General features: G+C 30.2%; 5 non-coding genes across 5 annotated transcripts; 3 read left to right on the top strand and 2 right to left on the bottom strand.

Annotated features, from left to right (window-relative positions):
- The first annotated feature begins 3 nt into the window (after window positions 1–3).
- Trnar-acg lies at window positions 4–76 on the top strand. Its single transcript has one exon. It is a non-coding gene; the product is annotated as a tRNA-Arg (tRNA).
- Window positions 77–305: 229 nt separating this feature from the next.
- Window positions 306–378, top strand: Trnar-acg. Its single transcript has one exon. It is a non-coding gene; the product is annotated as a tRNA-Arg (tRNA).
- A 7,095-nt stretch (window positions 379–7,473) lies between these two features.
- On the bottom strand, window positions 7,474–7,546 carry Trnar-acg. Its single transcript has one exon. It is a non-coding gene; the product is annotated as a tRNA-Arg (tRNA).
- A 270-nt stretch (window positions 7,547–7,816) lies between these two features.
- Trnat-agu lies at window positions 7,817–7,890 on the bottom strand. Its single transcript has one exon. It is a non-coding gene; the product is annotated as a tRNA-Thr (tRNA).
- A 187-nt stretch (window positions 7,891–8,077) lies between these two features.
- Window positions 8,078–8,150, top strand: Trnak-cuu. The gene has a single exon. It is a non-coding gene; the product is annotated as a tRNA-Lys (tRNA).
- Window positions 8,151–20,972: the final 12,822 nt, after the last annotated feature.

Raw genomic sequence — 20,972 nt, 5'->3', positions numbered from 1 at the left:
GTGGGTCCTGTGGCGCAACGGATAACGCGTCTGACTACGGATCAGAAGATTCCAGGTTCGAATCCTGGCAGGATCGTTTCATTTTGTTCGCTTAAGCGTTCAAAACATGTGCTAATATGATATTACCACCTCCGAAATATTCAACAGCATGTATGTGTGGTCTTGTGGCGCAACGGATAACGCGTCTGACTACAGCAGAAGATTCCAGGTTCGAATCCTGGCAGGATCGTTTCATTTTGTCGCTTAGCGTTCAAAACAGATGCTAAATATATTTACCTCCGAAATATTCACAGCATAATGGTGTGGGTCCTGTGGCGCAACGGATAACGCGTCTGACTACGGATCAGAAGATTCCAGGTTCGAATCCTGGCAGGATCGGTTTTTTATATTTTGTACATAACATATATAAATCGGATCACAAATTATATTAGTTATTCAACGCGTTTTTTAAAGAATTTTTAATAATAACCAGAAAGTTGGATACTAATGATTTCAGGTGCCATGTGATATATTTTAATCATAGAAATGCAATATTACGAATGATCGTTGCTAATTGGAGATATCAAATTTATTGACCTTTGGAGTATATTCATACGCATTATCGTGAAAATTTAATCAGTTCTAATTCGAAATATTTAGTAGTTGACGTTAAAAAAAAATTCAAAATAATAACTTTATCCGTAGTAAGTTAATAGTAATGGGCCAAAAATCCAGAATGATTTTTTTAATATCTTCGGGTTTAAGAGTTTCTGGGCATTTGGCATACACTTCAGAAAAAATTATGTGTATGTGTGTATAGTGTATTTTTGTGTGGATACAATTTTTTGTCGACGTTTTCGGGAGTACCGCTTTGAATGACTGAAAAAGCAATAAAAATGCTCTTATATTTGGCTATAAAATACGAATAATAAGGTTACAGTATTTATAATAATATATTTAAAAACATGTTTTATTACAGTACGCGGAGTTCCAATAATTTGCCATAAGACACGATACCATACATCACTAGTTGTATTTTAACTGTTAACTGTTTGATTTGGAGTTTGATAAAACATAAATCATATTATAATGATAGTAAACTAACTGAATGTATATTAAATTATTTGTTTTTATTAATCAAAAAGTTCTTCCTAAATATTGCGTTGATAACTATCATAACTATTGTGACCCAATTCTAACACGGTCCTGATGAAGCAGAAAAGAATGATCATTATTATATTATCATAATTTGCTTGCGATTTTATTTTTATAATAATGATTATTACATGAAAGTATTGATTATAAAAATGACATATCATAAAAATACGCAATTTAAAGTGATCGTTGCAATTTTGAGATATCAGGTTCATTTGACCTCTGGTTTATATCTAAGTCCAACACTATCATACGAATACAGTCAATCAAAATTATTAATATGGTTCTAAGCAAGCAAAATAGCTCTTTTCGGGCATTGTGCATCAAATCTAATAAAAGTCAGTTTGTGTAGATACACTCTAATAATATAAATGAAAATATATCCCCTTAAATTCTGTTCATTTACTTCATTGTAAACTTATATTAACGTCATCGTCTATTTATAAGATCTTTATATTGTCTATAAAATACAAATAATAAAAGTTTCAGTGGTTATAAATTTCATTTGGAAAGTAAACTTTCACTGAAGTTTCATCACTGAAGTAAAACTTTTTAAGTCGCAAAAAAGGAGATGAAAGAACTCTCATTAAAACGGAAATGCCTTACGCCACTAATACTGAATTGCCATTGGCTATCAACGTGGCTATTCCAAACGAGGTGATAATATATGATTGGTTGAAATCGATGTGTCACATGATCTGATACAAACTATACTCGCGTTTGACGTCGAAATCTGGATTTTAAGAATCAAACCCATAATAATAATTCATCGTCACTTGTAAATAATTATAATAAAAAACAATCAAACATTTAAAAATATCGTGATGTTTAAGAAACGTGAGTTTGTATTTTTTTATTATTCATAATTGCTATCATTAAAGTAATTAAAATCAAAAATATTTTTATAAGCAAAACAGATTTTTCAGTAGTATTTTTATGCTTCAATTATTTATATAGGTTGGCATTCACTTGATCAAGAATAATATGTAGGTCAGCAATTACATCAAAAGTAAGTTATTCAAATTCAAATCATCTGTCAAATTTTTTTTGGATATTAATTTTTTAATTCACCAAATTTTTAATTGGCAGTTCCAGCAATTTGCCTTAAGGCATAATGTTACATGCGATGTAGTCATTAAACATTAAATATTTCCTTCATCAAATACCTAAAAATTTGTAAAATAAAAAAAAAATTGTAAAAATATTGACAATAACAATAAAAATGATAATGATAATATTAATAATAATAATAATTACAATAATATAAGATACTTAAATTTGTTAAAATATCATAAAATAACCTAAAATTTGTAATATTGTAAAAGTATGTATTGTAAAGCTTATTAAAATTACTTATTAAATTTTTAAAAACACTGTAACAAACAAACTAGTTATATTTAAGGGAAAAAAAATTATAATTAAGTAAATATAAATAGGTTTATAGTAAATAAATTAAGTAATAAAATAGCTAATGATTAATTAAATTATATTAAACCTATAAAATATTGACTTAAGCCTTATTATAATATTAAATATTATACCGACGGCTTGTAAAATTAATAAAAAAAAATAAAAAAAAAAACTTTTTTAAATTGTTACATCTCCTGTAACATAACTTCAAAGAACATAATATAATCTCATCAAAGGAGCTATACGTGTGAAAATATAAAAGAAAATTTCTATTCATTTTCACCACTATTGTGTAGCCTCACAATGCTTATTATGAAGATATCATCAAACCTTATCATGAAAATAGATTCACTTTAATTTAATTATGTGTTAATAATACTTTTTTTGTAGAATTTAACATGATGATAACACATTTATGCAAGAGATAAATAACATTTACTTTCAATCATATGCTGATAGAAGATTAATATGAATGAGCATCGGCGTACACATTTGAAAGACCCTCCAACTTGTGAATTATCAAGTTATAATTATTTAAAATAACACTAATTAGCAAAATACACAGAAAAAATATAGTTTTTTGTTGAAAATAATTGTTTTTTCTAGTAGTAGTAGTAGTTTAGTTGCTCGGATGTACTAATGAAGTACAAACAAAGACTAGGGTTCACAATCTTCAGTTGTTACCTATGTGCTGACATTATGATTTTTCCATATGAGTTGATGCTCTCAAGAGTAAAAAATCACAGAGAATGACAGGGTTGTTATACCGTCTAAATACCTTAAGAGTTGCTTGTGCATTTCGCACAATATTCGGAGGAAGCAGTGTGCGTCATTTCAGGAACTCTGCCTCTCTTGTTTTAGTAGAGGAAGACAGACAATTTACCATCGAGACATCAACAACTGAGTCCAAAAAAAGTAAGCTTAGAAGAACAGCTGAGCTAGCATTGACCAATGGCAGATGGACTCATCGTCTCATTCCAATCATCAAAGTTTGGCTAAATCGCAAGCATAGAGAAGTAAATTATTATACTACGCAAATGCTATCTGGGCACGGCTGTTTTCGAGCCTACCTACACCGCTTCAAGCACGATAGCTCGCCGGATTGCTCATATTGCTTGGACGAAATAAAAGCACATGTTTCCTTGTGCCCACGATTAAATGCACTACGGTAAGGTGTAGAAAATATATTAAGCCGAAAAATTGCTCAAGATACTGTTGCAGAAATTGAGACAAATGAGGCTGCGTGGAATGCCATAGACACATTCGCGACCGAAGTTTTAGTAGACTTGCAATCTTCGAAAGAAGAAGAGCAAATGACACTAATTAGAAAGAAAATATAATTAAGAGAAAGAATCAAATCATTTTGCACAACAAAGTAATACCTAAAAGCAATACCTAAAAGCGTGGGGACAAGAGCAAGGAGTAAGCAAAGGTTCTAGCCGGTATTATACCCAAGTGGTAATATCTCGATATACTCAGACAAAAGACCCAGTCTTGGATGAGTAAACGGATTTCCTTCGCAATACAAAAATATACTTGCACGTCGATTAATTTCTATCAACAGAAAGACATTATTTTCTGTCTTGAGCCTGGTGCTTTTATCTTTTCACCGAAAAAGTTACTAAATTTAAAAGAATGCTTTAATAGAGATCTAAAATAGATACACGACGTCATCAAGGATAAACAGAAGGAACAAAAAATGGGAAGAAGAAGAATGCGGACGATTGACAACTTTCGCGAAAAAAGGGAGGGAAATAGAGGCAATGGGATGAAGTGTAAGGGAATCCTTTATTTATTTGTGGTGCTCTCACACCGTGGACCTGCCTTCGGGCAGACTAACATTTATTATTATTATTAAAATAGATATTTTAAAGCTACCGCAAAGAAACAATTCAACTAAGGGGCTAATTCTCCGATAAAACAGATTTGTTACAGCAACGCTATGTTATAGTCTCATCTTCGTATGAATTGGTAGTGGAAACTGTAAAAAACTATGTATTTGCTATTATTCACATATAAAACGTAACCTCTAAAACGCAAACGTCAAATGCACAGTTTTATCAAAGAGGCATCTTCTAATGTGACCTTGATAAGACATATATGAAGTTAGCTTTTATGTGTAAAACGCATTTTTTAACTGCCCGTAGGGCAAGTTATAGTAATCGCAAAAAATAAAAAATGAAAATTTTTATATATCTTTACGTTTCAGAGGTTTCTGAACATTTTGGCATACCTTAGGAAAAATTGATGTATGTGTGTGTGTGTTTGTATGTATGTATGTACGGGTGTGTATGTATGTGCGGATACAAATTTTCGTCGACGATTTCGGGAACACGGATCAACCGATTTGAATAATTCAAAAAACATTCGATTCGTATTGATAAGGAGACGTGCTGATTAGTTTTGGTGAAGGCAGGTGTAGCCGTTCCGATGATACGGGGCAAAAAGTGCCGAAAACGGTAACTCAGTTTTAAGAGAATGGAGCGAATAAAAACATTTTATTTGTATTGACAAGATGAACAACTGATTAAATTTTTGAGACGGTATGTATAGCGGTTTCCGAGATCTAGTAAAAAAAGTAAAAAAATGCCATTTGGCGGTCAAAAATGATCATTAGACATATGCACATCAAATTATCAGATATTTATGAAGATTTTAATCTTTGCATTAAAAATAGTTTCTATGGGTTCCGTAACGTCGTTTGTCCGCTAGACGGCGACGCGGCGCTTACGCGCTTCGATATTTCTTCTTCATGCAGCTGAAGCAGTGCGATTGCTTTGAAAAATAGTTCAAAATTTCCAAAATATTTCAAAATAAAAAAACATTTTTTTTCCAAAAATTCATTTTTTTCAAAATTTAAAATTTCTCAAAAATTTAATATTTTGTAAAAAAAATAATTTTTGATATGGAAAGTTCCAGCAATTTGCTTTAAGGCACGATGCCATGCGCCCCACTAGTTTATTTTTTAAATGCATGCCCGTTAGTTATGATAAAGAGAAAGACAAATCTTTGTCAAAACTCGAGGATGGCCAAAAGTGAAGTTGTATTAGCACATGAAAATAGCATAAAATATTTTTATTAGAAAAATGTTTCACAACTGCAAAACTTTTAACTTATTTATAAAATTCGACGCGACGTAGAAAAATCTATTATACTTTGCGTCCATTGTAAGAAGCCTAAAACTATTTATTCAAATGTACTGTAAATATTAAAAGCCCTGAAAGCTATTGTGTTACAATAAATAGCTTGCGCTTTCTTGAGATTTTCTTTTTTTAACACAATTGAAATTATACGTAAACATATTGATTATAAAACGCACTGACCTACCTTCATACAATTTACACAAAGAGGAATATTTTCTATTTCTAGACATAAAAATACAAGATTATGAATAATCGTTGCAGATTTGAGAGATCAGTTTCATTTGACCTTTGGTGTATTTCTGAATCAAAACAACAACGTCATACAAATGCAATCATTTAATTAATATTAGGTAGTAAGACTTAAAAATAACATTTTTATATTGAAGAATTGTTTTTTAACGATTCATAAAACTAGTTGGTATTGGTAATTTACCTTGAGGCAAGTTACATGAACTTCCCGATATGTGTAAATAATCGATTTAACCAATGAAAAATATTTTTTTTTTAATTTGAAAATTTGCTTTATTTGACTTAAATACATACATTGATTTTTACATAAAGATACAAATTGTATACTATGAAAAATGAATTAATTTATGAGCGATTAAAAGTAGTCCGAGTGGATTTATTACACATAATTGAAAACGAACGAACACGTTCACTCTGAGTATTTTCTAAAAGCAAGTTTTCAAAATCAATAATTTTTATAATTAAATCAGTTTCCTTAGGACTTTACTTGTTTACTATGTTCATCAAGACCAAGTACATCTTTATACCAACTAAATCATCTAATTTTAAATTTAACAAACGCCAAAAAAACTACTCTTTCTTTCAAAACTTTGATGAATTTTTAAAATTAAACTACTTGTTGAAATGCCATAATATTTTAGTAAAATCTATAAGATCATGATATATATATCGCTAAAAAAAGTTCAATAAATTTTTTTTCAACAGTTAATTGCAAGAAAACGGTTCGGTAGATTTTCAGCTGAATCTAATCAGTATCATTCCCATCTAATATCTTTCGAACAGTATTTGATTTTTTAAAATCGATTTCGTAGTATGAGCTTAAATGTGGGCAAAGAGTTTAATACTTTTTTCCAAATTACAAAGAAACGGTTTGTCCGATCGTCGCGCAAAACTGAGAAACGATAATCGTCATCGAAATACATTAAATGGATTTTAAATTTCTGAAATCGGTCCAGACGTTTGAGCAAACGTCGATGAAAGGTCTAATTTTGACAAATGTCAAAAAAATTATGCTAGTTTTTGCAAATCTTGACAAATTTTTAAAATTAAACGACTCGTCATAGGGCTGTAATATTTTAGTATGATCTATAAGACTGTGTATCATAAGAATCGTCAAAAAAATTTTTTAACACTTTATTACAAGAAAACGGCCTGGTCGATCTCTACCAAAATCTAATCAGCACGATTCCCAATCAATATTTTTCGAACGGTTTTTGAATTTTCAAAATCGATTCAGAATTGCGGGCTAAAACGTAGACGAAAAGTATTTCCTGCTATTTATAATCGTCTTATATAAAGTTTGGCCGATTGTCGCACGAAACTGACAAACCTCATCGAGAGACATCAAATGGCTTTTAAAGTTTTGAAATCGGTCCAGCCGTTTTTTGAGAAAACGTCCATTTACACGTACACACGTACTTCTTCCAAATTTGGTCTCATTCGATTCAGAATGGCTTGAAACGTCGAGAAAACATAAAAGTAGGTAATCGGAATTTTGGATGAAAACATAAACTTCTCTTTCGGGAAGTTAAAAAACCGATCCTGCCAGGATTCGAACCTGGAATCTTCTGATCCGTAGTCAGACGCGTTATCCGTTGCGCCACAGGACCCATGCCGACATCTTTTTAGAAAATCTATCATTCCAAAGCAACTGTTTAATGTATAATTTTTTCAGTAAAATACAGTTTGAATTTTTAATATTAGAATTTCTATATAGCTTTGTATTAAATATTGCAATGTGATAACAGAATAAAATCAACATCGTTATGTGTATAACAAATTTAATTATATACTGATCAATCTAATATGCTCTAGAAGCAGATATAGAATGATCATTAAAACATCAACTAAATAGTGTATAAATAAAAAATAATACATTAAGGCTCCGGCGAGATTCGAACTCACGATCTCCTGTTTACTAGACAGGCGCTTTAACCAACTAAGCCACGGCGCCACACTTTTAGAACAAGTTTAAATAGGTCAGTTATTGGGTTTAGTTTATACTATATTATTGTTATAATTTCGGACTCTCTGCTAGTTGAAGATAACATGAATTAATATAATATCTGATAGCAAGTATGAATTTCAACTAGAGATAGGTAAACACAGCTCGTGTATGTAAACAAAAATGGGTTAGACAAGCCCGGCTAGCTCAGTCGGTAGAGCATGAGACTCTTAATCTCAGGGTCGTGGGTTCGAGCCCCACGTTGGGCGATTACTTTTACAGTATTTATTTATTTATCAAATAAAATTTAATTTATGGCTTATGAATATAAATTGTTTTACTATCTCATAAACATATCGACCTTTTACTTTATTTTGATTTTTCGAAGTTTGTGATTTGCCAGAACAACGTATTCGCCTGCTTTGTTTTATGTTTTGTTGTTATAATTGTAGAAAAATGCAAGCTGGATTTGAAAGATTAGCGTTGATTAACACGTGCTGATCTTTAAAGCAGATTTATATAATGAACAGGTAGATGATATTCTTTTCAGCGCTTTAGCTAGTTCGCATTTTTTAACTTCCCGTAGGGTAGTTATAATAATGGGGCCGAAAATCGAAATTTTCGGGCGCACAGATCAACCAATTTGAATGGTTCAAAAACATTCGATTCCTATTGATAGGGAGATGTGCTGATTAGTTTTTGGCAAAGGCAGGTCCAGTCGTTACGAAGATACGGAGCAAAGAATGCATAAAATACAAATCGAGTTTTTAAGAGAACGGATTATCCGATTTGAATGATCTAAGAAGCATTCCATTTGTAATGATTGGGAGAAGAGGTAATTAGTTTTTGGCAAAGGCAGGTCCAGTCCAGTTGAAGATACAGAGCTAAATATGTAAAAATGGCAGTTTTTGAGAGAAGTAAGCGTCCTATTTGAGTAATTCAAAAACTTTCTGCTTGTTTTAACAAAATAATTGCTTTTGGGAATTGTTTTTTTTTGAAATTTGTTTCTGACTAAAATTCTAATGTACCTTAAATAAATAATTTCAACTTTGCAATTCAATTTATTTAATTCTTATAAATATTAAACAATGTTACAATATTTATAATCTATTTGAAAACGTCTAATATTCCTCAAACATTTCGTTACGGTACAGAAAGTTCCAGCAATTTGCATTAAGGCACGATGCCATCATACACAACTAGTTCATTTTGCTATCAACTTTGATATAAATATAAACTCTGTGGTAAAATATATGCGGAGTTCTTAACAATTGATATTTGAATCCGTCTGTTTTCTGTCCATAAGTTTTCGATGAAAAAATAATTTTATATATATTGATAGAACATAAAGTGGTGATTATGTTATGATAAAAATTTACATTTTTATTATAACCTTACGTTTTTTTGACTTGTGAATTTTTTAATCAAAATTTTTGGCCAAAGTTTACGCCTGTTATATCAAAAAAAATTTTTACCTTTTTGTAGGGTAAATTATAGTAATAGCTAAAATTCAATATGTTTGTATGCATGTTTGGATACAATTTTTCGTCCACTATTTCGAGAACACGTATCAACCGATCTCAATGGTTCAAACAACATGTAATTTCTATTGATGGGAAGACGTGTTGATTAGTTTTTGGCAAAGACAGGTCCAACCACATCCAAAATACGGGACAAAAAGTGCAAAAATGGTAATTCAAATTTTAAGAAAACGGAGTGCCTAACTTGTGATTCAGGAAACATTTTAGGAAGTCAGAGTCAGTGGTTTCGGAGATACAGAAAAAATGTTTGAAAAAATGCCATTTTGCGGCCAAAAATGATCATTGGACATATGCTCATCAAATTATCAAATATTTTATGAAATTTTTATTAATAAGTACAAATTTTTTTTTGGATTTTATTCCATTTTCTTCGGTTCCGTATTAAGTTCTTTTATACGAGGTGTGTTCAAAAAGTACCTGGAATTACTAATAATTAAATTTCGCGGGTCTGGAGTGTCTGATTGTCAAAATTTTTTTTTATTGTGTTGGTATACATGCCCCTAAAGTATGATGAAATTTTCAGCTATATTCACTGTTTACTTTGTCTGTGGTAGTCGCTAAGGTTCGACGTGTTTTTCTGAGCTCGGCGATTTTTACAATGGAAGAATTAAAAGTCAAAGAATTTGTATTAAATTTTGCGTAAAAATGAAATAAAGTGTTGCAAAGTGCAAAAATTCACCAGATATGGCTCCGTGTGACTTTTTCCTATTCCCAAAGTTGAAGAGACCCATGAAAGGACGGCGGTTTTCCTCGATTGAAGAAAATCGCTGAGAGTGCTCAAGAACATATCTTCAAGGACAAGGTCCTCGCCATTTTAAATAGTATGCATATTTGCATATACAGACTTGACTAGACTTGAATATTTTAAAAAATTTCAATTTTTTCAATTCAAAATATTTAAAATATTTAAAATATTCAAACTTAAAAAAATCTAATTTTATCAACATTTTCAAAAATAATTAAGATTTTAAAATTTTTAAATCGCGCTACGGGAAACTTTAGATATTTGCCCAAATACCGTATTAAAATAATCTCAATCATTTATATTACAACTGTCCGAAACAATGACGTGTCGTTGAAAATTTCCCCAAAACAGCAGTTTCATATTCCACTCATTGAAAATTGTTATTCTACAAAGTTTGAAACATTTCAGCAACGTGATGAAAAAGTTACGCTAGTTCTGTGTCAGTAGCATCGTATAGTAGATCTCAATTTTGAAATTTTATCGATTTAAGAACAAAATCACGTTTTCCCAAAGTTAACCCTTAAATTTAATAAACTTGAATCTTTATCTAAAATAATATAATATAATGTAATCGTGTAATTAACATTATATTGATAGACAATAGTTTTGCCCTTTTGTCTCAACGGCACGTCATGGTTTTGGGCTGGATGCCAAAAGAATTTGTAAGAGAGACAGTTGTAACTTCTATATTTAACATAGTCAATATAAAACATAAATTAGCTATGATAGAACAGTTAGACCGCTTCAAACATTAGTAAAACTAGTAGTGCATGGCATCGTGCCTTAGAGCAAATTTCTGGAACTTCCCGTACTGTTTTAAATCTTGGTACGGAATCCATAGAAATGTAAACAAAATTTGAACTTATTATTTAAATCTCTATAAAATATTTGACAATTTGTCAAATGTCTAATGATCATTTTTGACTGCCAAATGACAACTTATAATTTATTTAAACTGCTTTTATTTATTTATTTATTTATTTATAAGCAAGCCGTAATCAATTATAGGGTGCATTCGACTTGGACGCTTACGCGCTGTGAGCGCTCACGCTTATAAGCACGAATTTTTAGCGTTCGACTTGGCCGATAAGAGCTCAGAATCGATAACTAAATTCCGTTCGTTTTGGAAACTGTGAGCGTCAATAAGCATTAAAATGGCGGCAACTGGCGGTAACGGTAATTGTTCAGCGGATTATAAAGAATTTAACAATTAATAAATAAATGAAATTTGGTTTGCTTATGCTTAATTCATATTAATATTAAAATTAAAATTTAAAATTATTTAAAATTAATTAAATTTAAAATTAATTAATATTAATATTAATATTAAAAAATAATTGTGATATACAACTTGGCATTTTTGCGGGATTATAAAGAATTTAACAATTAATGAATAAATGAAATTTGGTTAGCTTATGCTTAATTAATAGTAATATTAAAATTAAAATTTAAAATTATTTAAAATTAATTGAGTTTGAAATTAACTAATATTAATATTAATATTAAAAAATAAATGTGATATACAACTTGGCATTTTTGCGGGATTATATAGAATTTAACAATTAATAAATAAATGAAATTTGGTTAGCTTATGCTCAATTAATAGTAATATTAAAATTTAAATTTAAAATTAATTAAATTTCAAATTAATCAGTATTACTATTAATATTAAAGAATAATTGTGATCTACAGCTTGCCATTTTTGCGGGATTATAAAGAATTTGACAATTAATAAACAAATGAAATGACAGATAGTAAAAACAACTGACGCTCACGCTCACGCTGCCCTACCTCTGTGGCGTGAGCGTATGTGAGCGCAAAATATGTGCTACGAGCATCCTACGATGATGCTACGAGCGTACTTATGTGACACTCACAGCGCCAAGTCGAACGATGAAAGCGCGCTCACGGCGTCCAAGTCGAACGCACCCATAATAGATATTATTCCAGGCTTTTGTCTTTTATTGGATTTCCGAACCTGTTTTTCCAAACTAGAATACTAAAATTATAAAAATATATAAATTATAAATTATAAATAAATATATATAAATAAATTATGAAAATATTTAACTTGTTAGTTTCCTTGAAGCTAATTTTACAATGTTGCAACTTTGTGGGTGATATCATATCTGTACAGGCCAAGAATTCATTTGGGCCTAGAAGCTCTTCATAAACATCATGTATTACATTTGTGATGTCTCTAGATATAATTAAGTGAGAGTGTATATTCATTATAATTACAGTTTGAGTTAGAAACAGTTTTCATAGGATTTTGCAGCAAAACTTTGAAACAAGAAGCTTAAGATACCATCACGTATAAAATTATGTAAAATCATGTACTTTGAACGAAAAAGGTTCCATTTCGATGCGATTTTATTTAAGCATATGAATTTATTGTAATACTTTACCTGCTTTATGAAAAACGGTTTAGCTATTTTTTTCACAATATTAATTTTAAAATTCTTATCAGATAATTGGTAGTTGATATATTGCAAATTGATTTAAACATTTGTAAATTGGCTGATAGCAAAACTTAACTTATAATTTCAAATAAAATAACTCATTCATCGGACTAAAGCAATTTCTACCAAGCCGATATCTTTTGAAATTATTTTATATGTTTGTACTCCAACTAGAATATTTGGATTTGATGTAAGAGAAAATATAAATTTTAAGTTATTGGTTTGGCCAATTATCTCAAAATACAAGTACACTTTAATTAAAATTCCGAGTTAAAGATAATTTATAAACCAATTTTTATTTTTTCACTATCGTTACAATTTTTTAAATTGCTAGCTACGAAGTGATTTGTCGGATCTTTACCACAAATTAATCAGTACCATTTCCAATTGATACCTTTTGAAAAGTTTGATAATTATAATTTAGAAATTACGGACAGAAGTATTTATGAGAATTAAACCGTTAATTACAGAAATTAAACATCTTGGCCGATCTGTATTAGAAAAAACAGCACTCATCCCCACTGATATCTTTTGAAATAATTTGAATTTTTAAAATCGGTTCAGTTTTTTTGCAATTTTTTATTTAACAACAAACACTAACCTACAGAAACCACAGACTGCACAAAACAGGGCTTGCATCGAACTTACATTCATTCATCCGAATAATTAATAGTTACATTAAAAGGAGTCCGCCGCTCAGTGAAAGTATTGTTTTATCTTTTATGCGATAAAGAGCGGCGATGGATCTGCATTTGAAAGTCTTTAGTTTATATGATATGAAAAATAAATGAATGAATTTATTATATATTTTCTCAATATTCAAAGAATATATAAGGTTATTGTTACAGTTTTTTGTTATTTAATATAAATCATTTAATGGCTTCGTGAGTAAGTTATTCAGGTACTAAAATATCGAAAAACTAACTAACTCTACTACACTCTAAAAAAGAAAATTATCTCAAATATAAGAATCACATCCAATGTTCACATCCAATCATCTTGACCAAATTACAATTACAATTTGGGTACAAATTCAAGATCAATTCAAAGGTATGCAAAGATATATTTTGCATATCTTAATTACTTAAGTTATTGTTAATAATATCAGACATAGGGCACAATACCTACGAGTTAAAAGGCTAATGTTTGAAAAATTTGACAAAATGTTATGTATATATATTTAATGAAACGAACTTGTTATCCTTGAAACTTGAATTTATTATCATTTGCCCGTTAATCAGAAGGAAACAGTTTAACAGTGCTTTATGCAATAGCTTTCAAATTTATAGAATCTATGTAACATTTTTCAAGGAAATATCGACGTAAAAGCACAATCGTATTCATTCACATGGATACACGCCTATATACTATTTTGGTCCTACGACTGTCAGTATAAGTTGAATCACATAAGAAAACATTAACTAGGAAAAGAGGATAGCAAAATTTTCATCGCCCATTCTAATTGTGATATATTACCACGATACAATAAGCATGTAAAACCTTTGTCCGCACTTTTGCTAAAAACATATTTTCCAAAGAACGAGTACGAAACTATGCCAGTGACAATAAGCTCAGGTAGTACTACTTATTCGCAAACCTTTCCACCACTGTCACAAACGCATTCAATATCTTCTTCTGTCTTTTATCGACGGGATCATCTGCATTTCAAAACGTCTTTCCTTTAAAACATACTCGCAACAATTTTACTACATCAAAAGTAAATCAGCCCTTAAGATGTGACTTTGTCAGATTTACATATCAGCTCCTGAGACACGTTATAAAAATGGTTACGAACGGATGCGATTCCCTTTTGTCCTATATATCAGATTTCGCTGGAAGGCATATCGTTCAGCGTTGAATACTGTTTTAAACAGGAAGATTCAACAAAGTATATGATAGGTATGATATACCTGGAAAAAATGCTGGAGGTAACCAAATCGGTATGAAGGAAATTTAAAAAAATGAATGCAGTATTGAATTACAATTTAGGTATGCCCACCCTGGGCAATTCCACATGATATATATTTTTTAAGTACAATCGGACCATATTACGAGGTCATTTAGTAATGCAGTGCATGGTTTGTTTTCGATAAGCAACTGAGTAGTTGTCTAGTCTTATCCGAAGTTGTAACTTAGCATTTTATGACTTTTTATGATTTTATTTGCGGCATTACCCCCGACAAGCAATTTTCACTTGAGATTATATTTTAGATCTTTAATCTCAAGTGGAATTTTGACTTAGTCTTAGGCAAGACGAGGAATGAGCCATCGATCGAGAGACAAGTTTCTGCTAGCCAACCTCCTTACTGATTACGCCTTCGCTGGCTTCTAAATGATATTAAATATAATTTTTTTCAATCAGTATATAAATGGTTAGATTAATTAAATCTATATGTTGTACGACTTGAAAGTATCTAAGAAACCTATTTTTGTAAGCATATATTATTATCGATCACAGTATGGAATCATTATTCTTTAGGACTGTGTGTTGGTCTTTATGCCCCATAATTATATGAATATAATATAAACAGTAGAATTTAATCGTGGCCAGAGGGGTAGAAAATCGTGGCAAATATTATATTATAAAAATATTCAAATCTTGTTTTTAGATGGACCGGACAATATTTGTTTTCAAAATTATGGAAATTTTAGAAAACTCATGGAAAAACTGTTTTATATGGTTTATTACAAATAAAATACATGTTTCTTATCTGATTTACACGTCTAATTTTATATTTACACAAATTATTCATAATTTTTAAATGAGGGCGTAATGGAAGCATTTTGTGGGCAACCAAGATACGTTTCTTCAGTATTATTGAACTTGGAAAATACATAGTATTTATGTGGGTCACAAAAAATAACTTTAAACAATTAATCATCACCAAAAACATGATTGAAGCCTTGAAAAAGTTATATCTCGATCGATCGTAATCAATAGTTTGATACAATTCTTTTATAAATTTTATATAAATTTTAAAAGTGGGCGTCTTGAGAGCAATTTGTGGGCAACCAAGATTTGTTTCTTCAGTATTATTGAACTTGGGAAATACATGGTCACAAAAAATATCTTTAAACAATTAATTAGCACCTAAACATGTTTAAAACTTTTATATTTCAATATGAATTTACAAGTTCTATATGAGCCGTTCTGGTGACACTTTTAATCTAAGTGGTTACTTCAGAAAGGCGAAACAATGGTTCTCATATTTATATTTGATAAAATTTCGATTAGAATATTTCTAATAGTGATTAATCAATTTTAACACTGTAACATATGTTCATCAATATTTTCAAGCAAACATTGATATAAATTCGTAGGTTTCATTCTAGTACTTCATGATTGGGGTTTATTACAGCGCTACGAACTCCATTTAATATAATTACTTTTGATTATAGTAAAAGTTTTGATTGATTTATTAATTTATTCATGAGAAGCTTTATACGCTAAGTGTCATATTGTAAACAACGTCGTGGGTATAGCTGGTATCTAACAATATTATAAGTAATACAGAAGAAAGTTGCTTCAATTCTCAGATAAGTTTCATCATTTACTCTTAATTGACCAAAAACTATTAATTTTCAAATTCTGAAGTAATTTTATTTAAAATCAAAATTTGTAGATTCAAATCAAATTCGAAACTTCAGTAACATAAAAGCTTCAAACAAAACTATTCGACCCGATTTTTATTCAATATTTATCAATATTTCAATTTAAAAACAAGTTAAGAATATTGCATCAGCTTTGGTCACAAATATTTTTTAAATGCAATTAAATTTTTAAATGAAAATTTGTATTAAAACATTATATACTGCACACAAGTACCGCGTGCTAGTGTCTTTAAAATTAATTCCATACAAGAAATAGAATACTTAATTAAATTAATAACAATAATTAATATTAATTTTATCATTATTTGTTGCAGATTCCAAAGTGCATTTGTGAACACCGGTATCAAATTAAACACAATCAAGGTAAGTAATTCTATGTTTACTAAACTCAATTTGCAAAATTCGTTAAATATTTGCAAGACATTAGAGATAACTGAGAGACATTGGGTGAACAATTTCTTTGATTCGATTGATTTTTAACTAACTAATTAGCACGATCTATATCTGTTGAATATTTATGTTGAATTACTTATTGTTTAATATATATGTAAAATAAAAACCGACAAGTCAATATAAAGACTTTGGAAATATATGAGCAATTGCAATTAACAATTATTTATTATCATGAGCCGTGGCGTAACGGTAAGGATGTACAATGATACAAAGAAGTCCCGAGTTCGATCCCAACCTCGGCTAACTTTGATATCATCAATCATACAGTATATCAAATTTGCACTTGTTCGATTTCAATTGTTATATCAAGACAATTATTAAACCAATATGGTCCTACGGCCTACAACTATGGGATGCGGTAACATAACTATTCTACAAAGGTTCCAAAATAAAAATTTGAAAGAAATCGTGAACGCTCCAAAATATGTTCCCAATTGGTTGATACATCAAGATCTCAGAATTCCAACTGTAGAAGAAGAAATTAGTCATTACTGCTCCAGATACAAAGCTCGTCTAAGTTGTCATCCAAACCATTTAGCGCATAACCTGCTCAAGCCTTTACCGCCAAAGCGTCTCAAAAAAAAATCTGCAATGATTTACATATCACATAATATCTAAGAAGATGCTATCGCAGGATAGCGATCCTTCTCACGCTGTCAAATAATATATACCTGTAATAATATATAGCTGGATGTATTGTATATAGTTTGCTATGAAAAATAAACCAAAAAAATAGTATATCAAGTGAGTTTTGTCTTCCACGATTATTGCTGCATCACTTACAAGTTAGCTCTTTTATATATTAGATACACATATATAATATATAGTACGTAGTAAGAGCAAAAAACAGTTAACCACTGGGTTACCCAGGCAATGCCAGTAGAAATGGAAGTTAGCAAATGCACCTGCAACCAAGAGCAAACAGGTTTAATGTCATACTTTTAATTTTTAAGGGTTTTAATAGTGTGGGAGCCTCGTTAATTTGAGAGAAATAAACGGCCATAACAATTTGTAAAGTTTTATAATCGACGAAATTTAATATATATTTTTATACTTGGAACATTTTTTTATATATTTAATTATTTCCATAATAGAAATAATAACTACACTATCCAATTCAATGCAAAATATACATTTCATAGGTATAATTTTCAGAGATAACACTGTATATAACCTTATTCTAGTATTACATCAGAAATATTTATCAGCACAGTTGGAATGACTATGCATTTAATTTATCTGTGTACAATTAATTTTTTTAAACTTAATATACTTTTTTATTTACTATTATTTATTGTTCACCTTTGCCAGGGTAAAGGTTCAGGTGGTCCTTTTCACCACACCCAAATATAAGCATTCATAAAACTTTCTAAATAACATAGACCCAAAAATTATCTCGTGAGGTATCGTAAACTAAACAAAAGAGCTCACAACCAAAAAAACTAACAACCATAAATAATACTTATTTGTTATGGATTTTCAAACATTGATGCTTTTTCCCGCTAGCAACGTGGTAAAAATCAAAGTGATGACTAGTTATACCTTTTACTCTCAAATATTGTTTTTAAAATTTTTTAAATTTACTTTTTTTTGAGATATCGGTGGTGAAACTACTTCACCTGTGGACCTTTGAACCGTATTTGATACGAAGAAAGCATTTAACATAATAACTATAAGAATTTTTTTTTATTCAAACAATTCACCAACATGTAAAATGATATCTGAATTCCCTTCCAAAGGAAAATACACGGTGATCATGTATATTTTACAAAGAGGAAATCAAAAAACCACAAAATCCCTCTTTTCTTAGCGTGCATAAATGCTTACCTGACGAATTTATTACATCCCCCTGTACGTATAAAATTTGCGGCTCGTGATTTTATAAATCAAATAAAAGACTGAAACCAATATTTTTCAATAGCTCTATTATATATGGAAATTCAATGATGAATCGCATTTTTATTTTACCATTGCTTTCGAAAGCGTTTCAGATCATAAATATGATTAAGCAAAAAACTCGCGGATCGAACGTCCTATACAGACTGAAAATTCGGGAAATAAATTCAAATGCGGGAAACGCATTTCGAAATCTGACCTATATTCGATATGTCATTCATATAGTATTTATAGATATGTAAATTTATGATTTTCGAGATAATAAAGATTCAAATAATTTTATGCAATACCTGAAGACGAACACAGACAGCACTTAGAATACGTACTTTAGATTAAAATCATTCTAATAAATAAGAAACATAAATCGTCGATAATTCTATAAAATATATTATATACAGGACAAAGCGCGGCTTGAAGGTCCACTGGTAAAAAAGTCCACTACCGCCATCACAAAAACAGGTAAAATTAGGAAATTTTTATAAACAATATTTGAAAGTAGAGGGCAAAAGATGTAAAGAATAAAAATAATATGTCAACAAAAATGTCTATGAATAAATATTATAAAACAAAATGACATAAAAATGTGAAAACTTATTAGATTAGTCGACGTTGTTTATATATGTTTGAAATTAATATATATAAACAAAATATAATTAAGCGGACTTATTGTTAGAATGAACATATTTTATTTCAAATGCATCAATTTTTCGCTCGCGAGATATGTGCACTGAGTTAACAATTTTAAATAGTTTATGAAGTATCAATTATACAAACATAAAAAGTATTAAACTAGTTGGTATTGGTATTTTGCCTTGAGGCAAGTTGCATGTACTTCCCGATATGTGTAAATAATCGACTTAATCAATAAAAAATAAATTAATTTATGAGTGATTAAAAGTATTCCGAGAGGATTTATTGCACATAATTGAAAATGAACGAACACGTTAATAACTCGGAGTATTTTCTAAAGGCAAATTTTCAAAAAACAACAATTTTTATGATGGTTTAGTATGTTCATTAAGATCAAGTACTCTATCGTTATACCAAGTAAATCGTCTAGTTTTAATTTTAACCAACGTCAAAAAAACTACTCATTTTCTCAAACTTTAATGAATTTTTAAAATTAAACTACTTGCCGTAAGGCCGCAATATTTCAGTCAGTTCTATAAGATCATGATATATATCGCCCAAAAGAAGTTTCATAAAAATCGGTTTAATTTTTTTTTTCAACAGTTAATTACAAGAAAACGGCTCGGTAGATTTTTACCTCAAACTAATCAGTATCATTCCCAAGTAATATCTTTCGAACAATTTTTGATTTTTTAAAATCGATTCTGCAGTATGAGCTTAAATGTGAACGAAAAGTTTAACACTTTTTTCCAAATTTCAAAGAAACGGCTCGGCCGATCGTCGCACATAACTTACAAGCGATAGTCCTCATTGAGATACATCAAATGGTTTTCATATTTTTGAAATCGGTTCAGGAGTTTTTGAGCAAACGTCGATGAAACTTCTAATTTTGACAAATGCCAAAAAACGATACTAATTTTTGCAAACTTTGACAAATTTTTAAAGCTAAGCTAGTTGTCGTAGGGCCGTAATATTTTAGTATGATCTAGAAGACTATGGTATCTACCGTCAAAAAAATAATAATAAAAATCGTCGAAAAAATTTTTTTTTTGAAAACACCTTATTACAAGAAAACTGCCCGGCCGATCTCTACCAAAACTCATCAGCACAATTCCCAACCAATATCTTTCGAACGGTTTTTGAATTTTCAAAATCGTTTCAAAACTGCGGGCTAAAACGTGACCGAAAATTTTTTCGCTTTTCTGTTAATTATAAGAGACGGCTTGGCTGATCATCGTGCAAAATTGATAAACGCTAGTCTTCATCGCAATACATCGAATGGCTTTTAAATTTTTGAGATCGGTCCAGCCGGATTTGAGAAAACGTCGATTTACGGCAAAAAATCTGTTTCATACCACACACACATACTTTTTTCCAAATTGGTCTCATTCGATTCAGAATGGCTTGAAACGTCGAGAAAACATAAAATTAGCGAATCGGATTTAAGATTCTCCTTCTGGAAGCTAAAAAATAATAAAATACTACAAACGTGGGGGATTCGAACCCGATCAGTTTTGACTTTCTTATCAACTAACGCAAACAAAAATTGAAGTGACGCGCGAACCAACTGAGCTAAATGACACCATTACGCTCAACTCTATTAGCAGATTTGTATTCGGAATTTCTGCACTTTTGCTCTGTATCTTTGAAACGGCTGGACCTGCCTTTACCAAAAACTAATCAGTACGGCTCACATCAATACGAATCGAATTTACATCGGCCGATTTGTTCTCTCAAAACTGCTATTTTTTG

Source organism: Ctenocephalides felis, unplaced genomic scaffold (assembly GCF_003426905.1).
Source record: "Ctenocephalides felis isolate EL2017-DRISC unplaced genomic scaffold, ASM342690v1 CF-g0.4_SCAFFOLD_03570, whole genome shotgun sequence".
NCBI lineage: Eukaryota > Metazoa > Arthropoda > Insecta > Siphonaptera > Pulicidae > Ctenocephalides > Ctenocephalides felis.
Note: the sequence above shows the minus strand (reverse complement) of the source record. Positions and strands in the feature narration are given on the sequence as shown.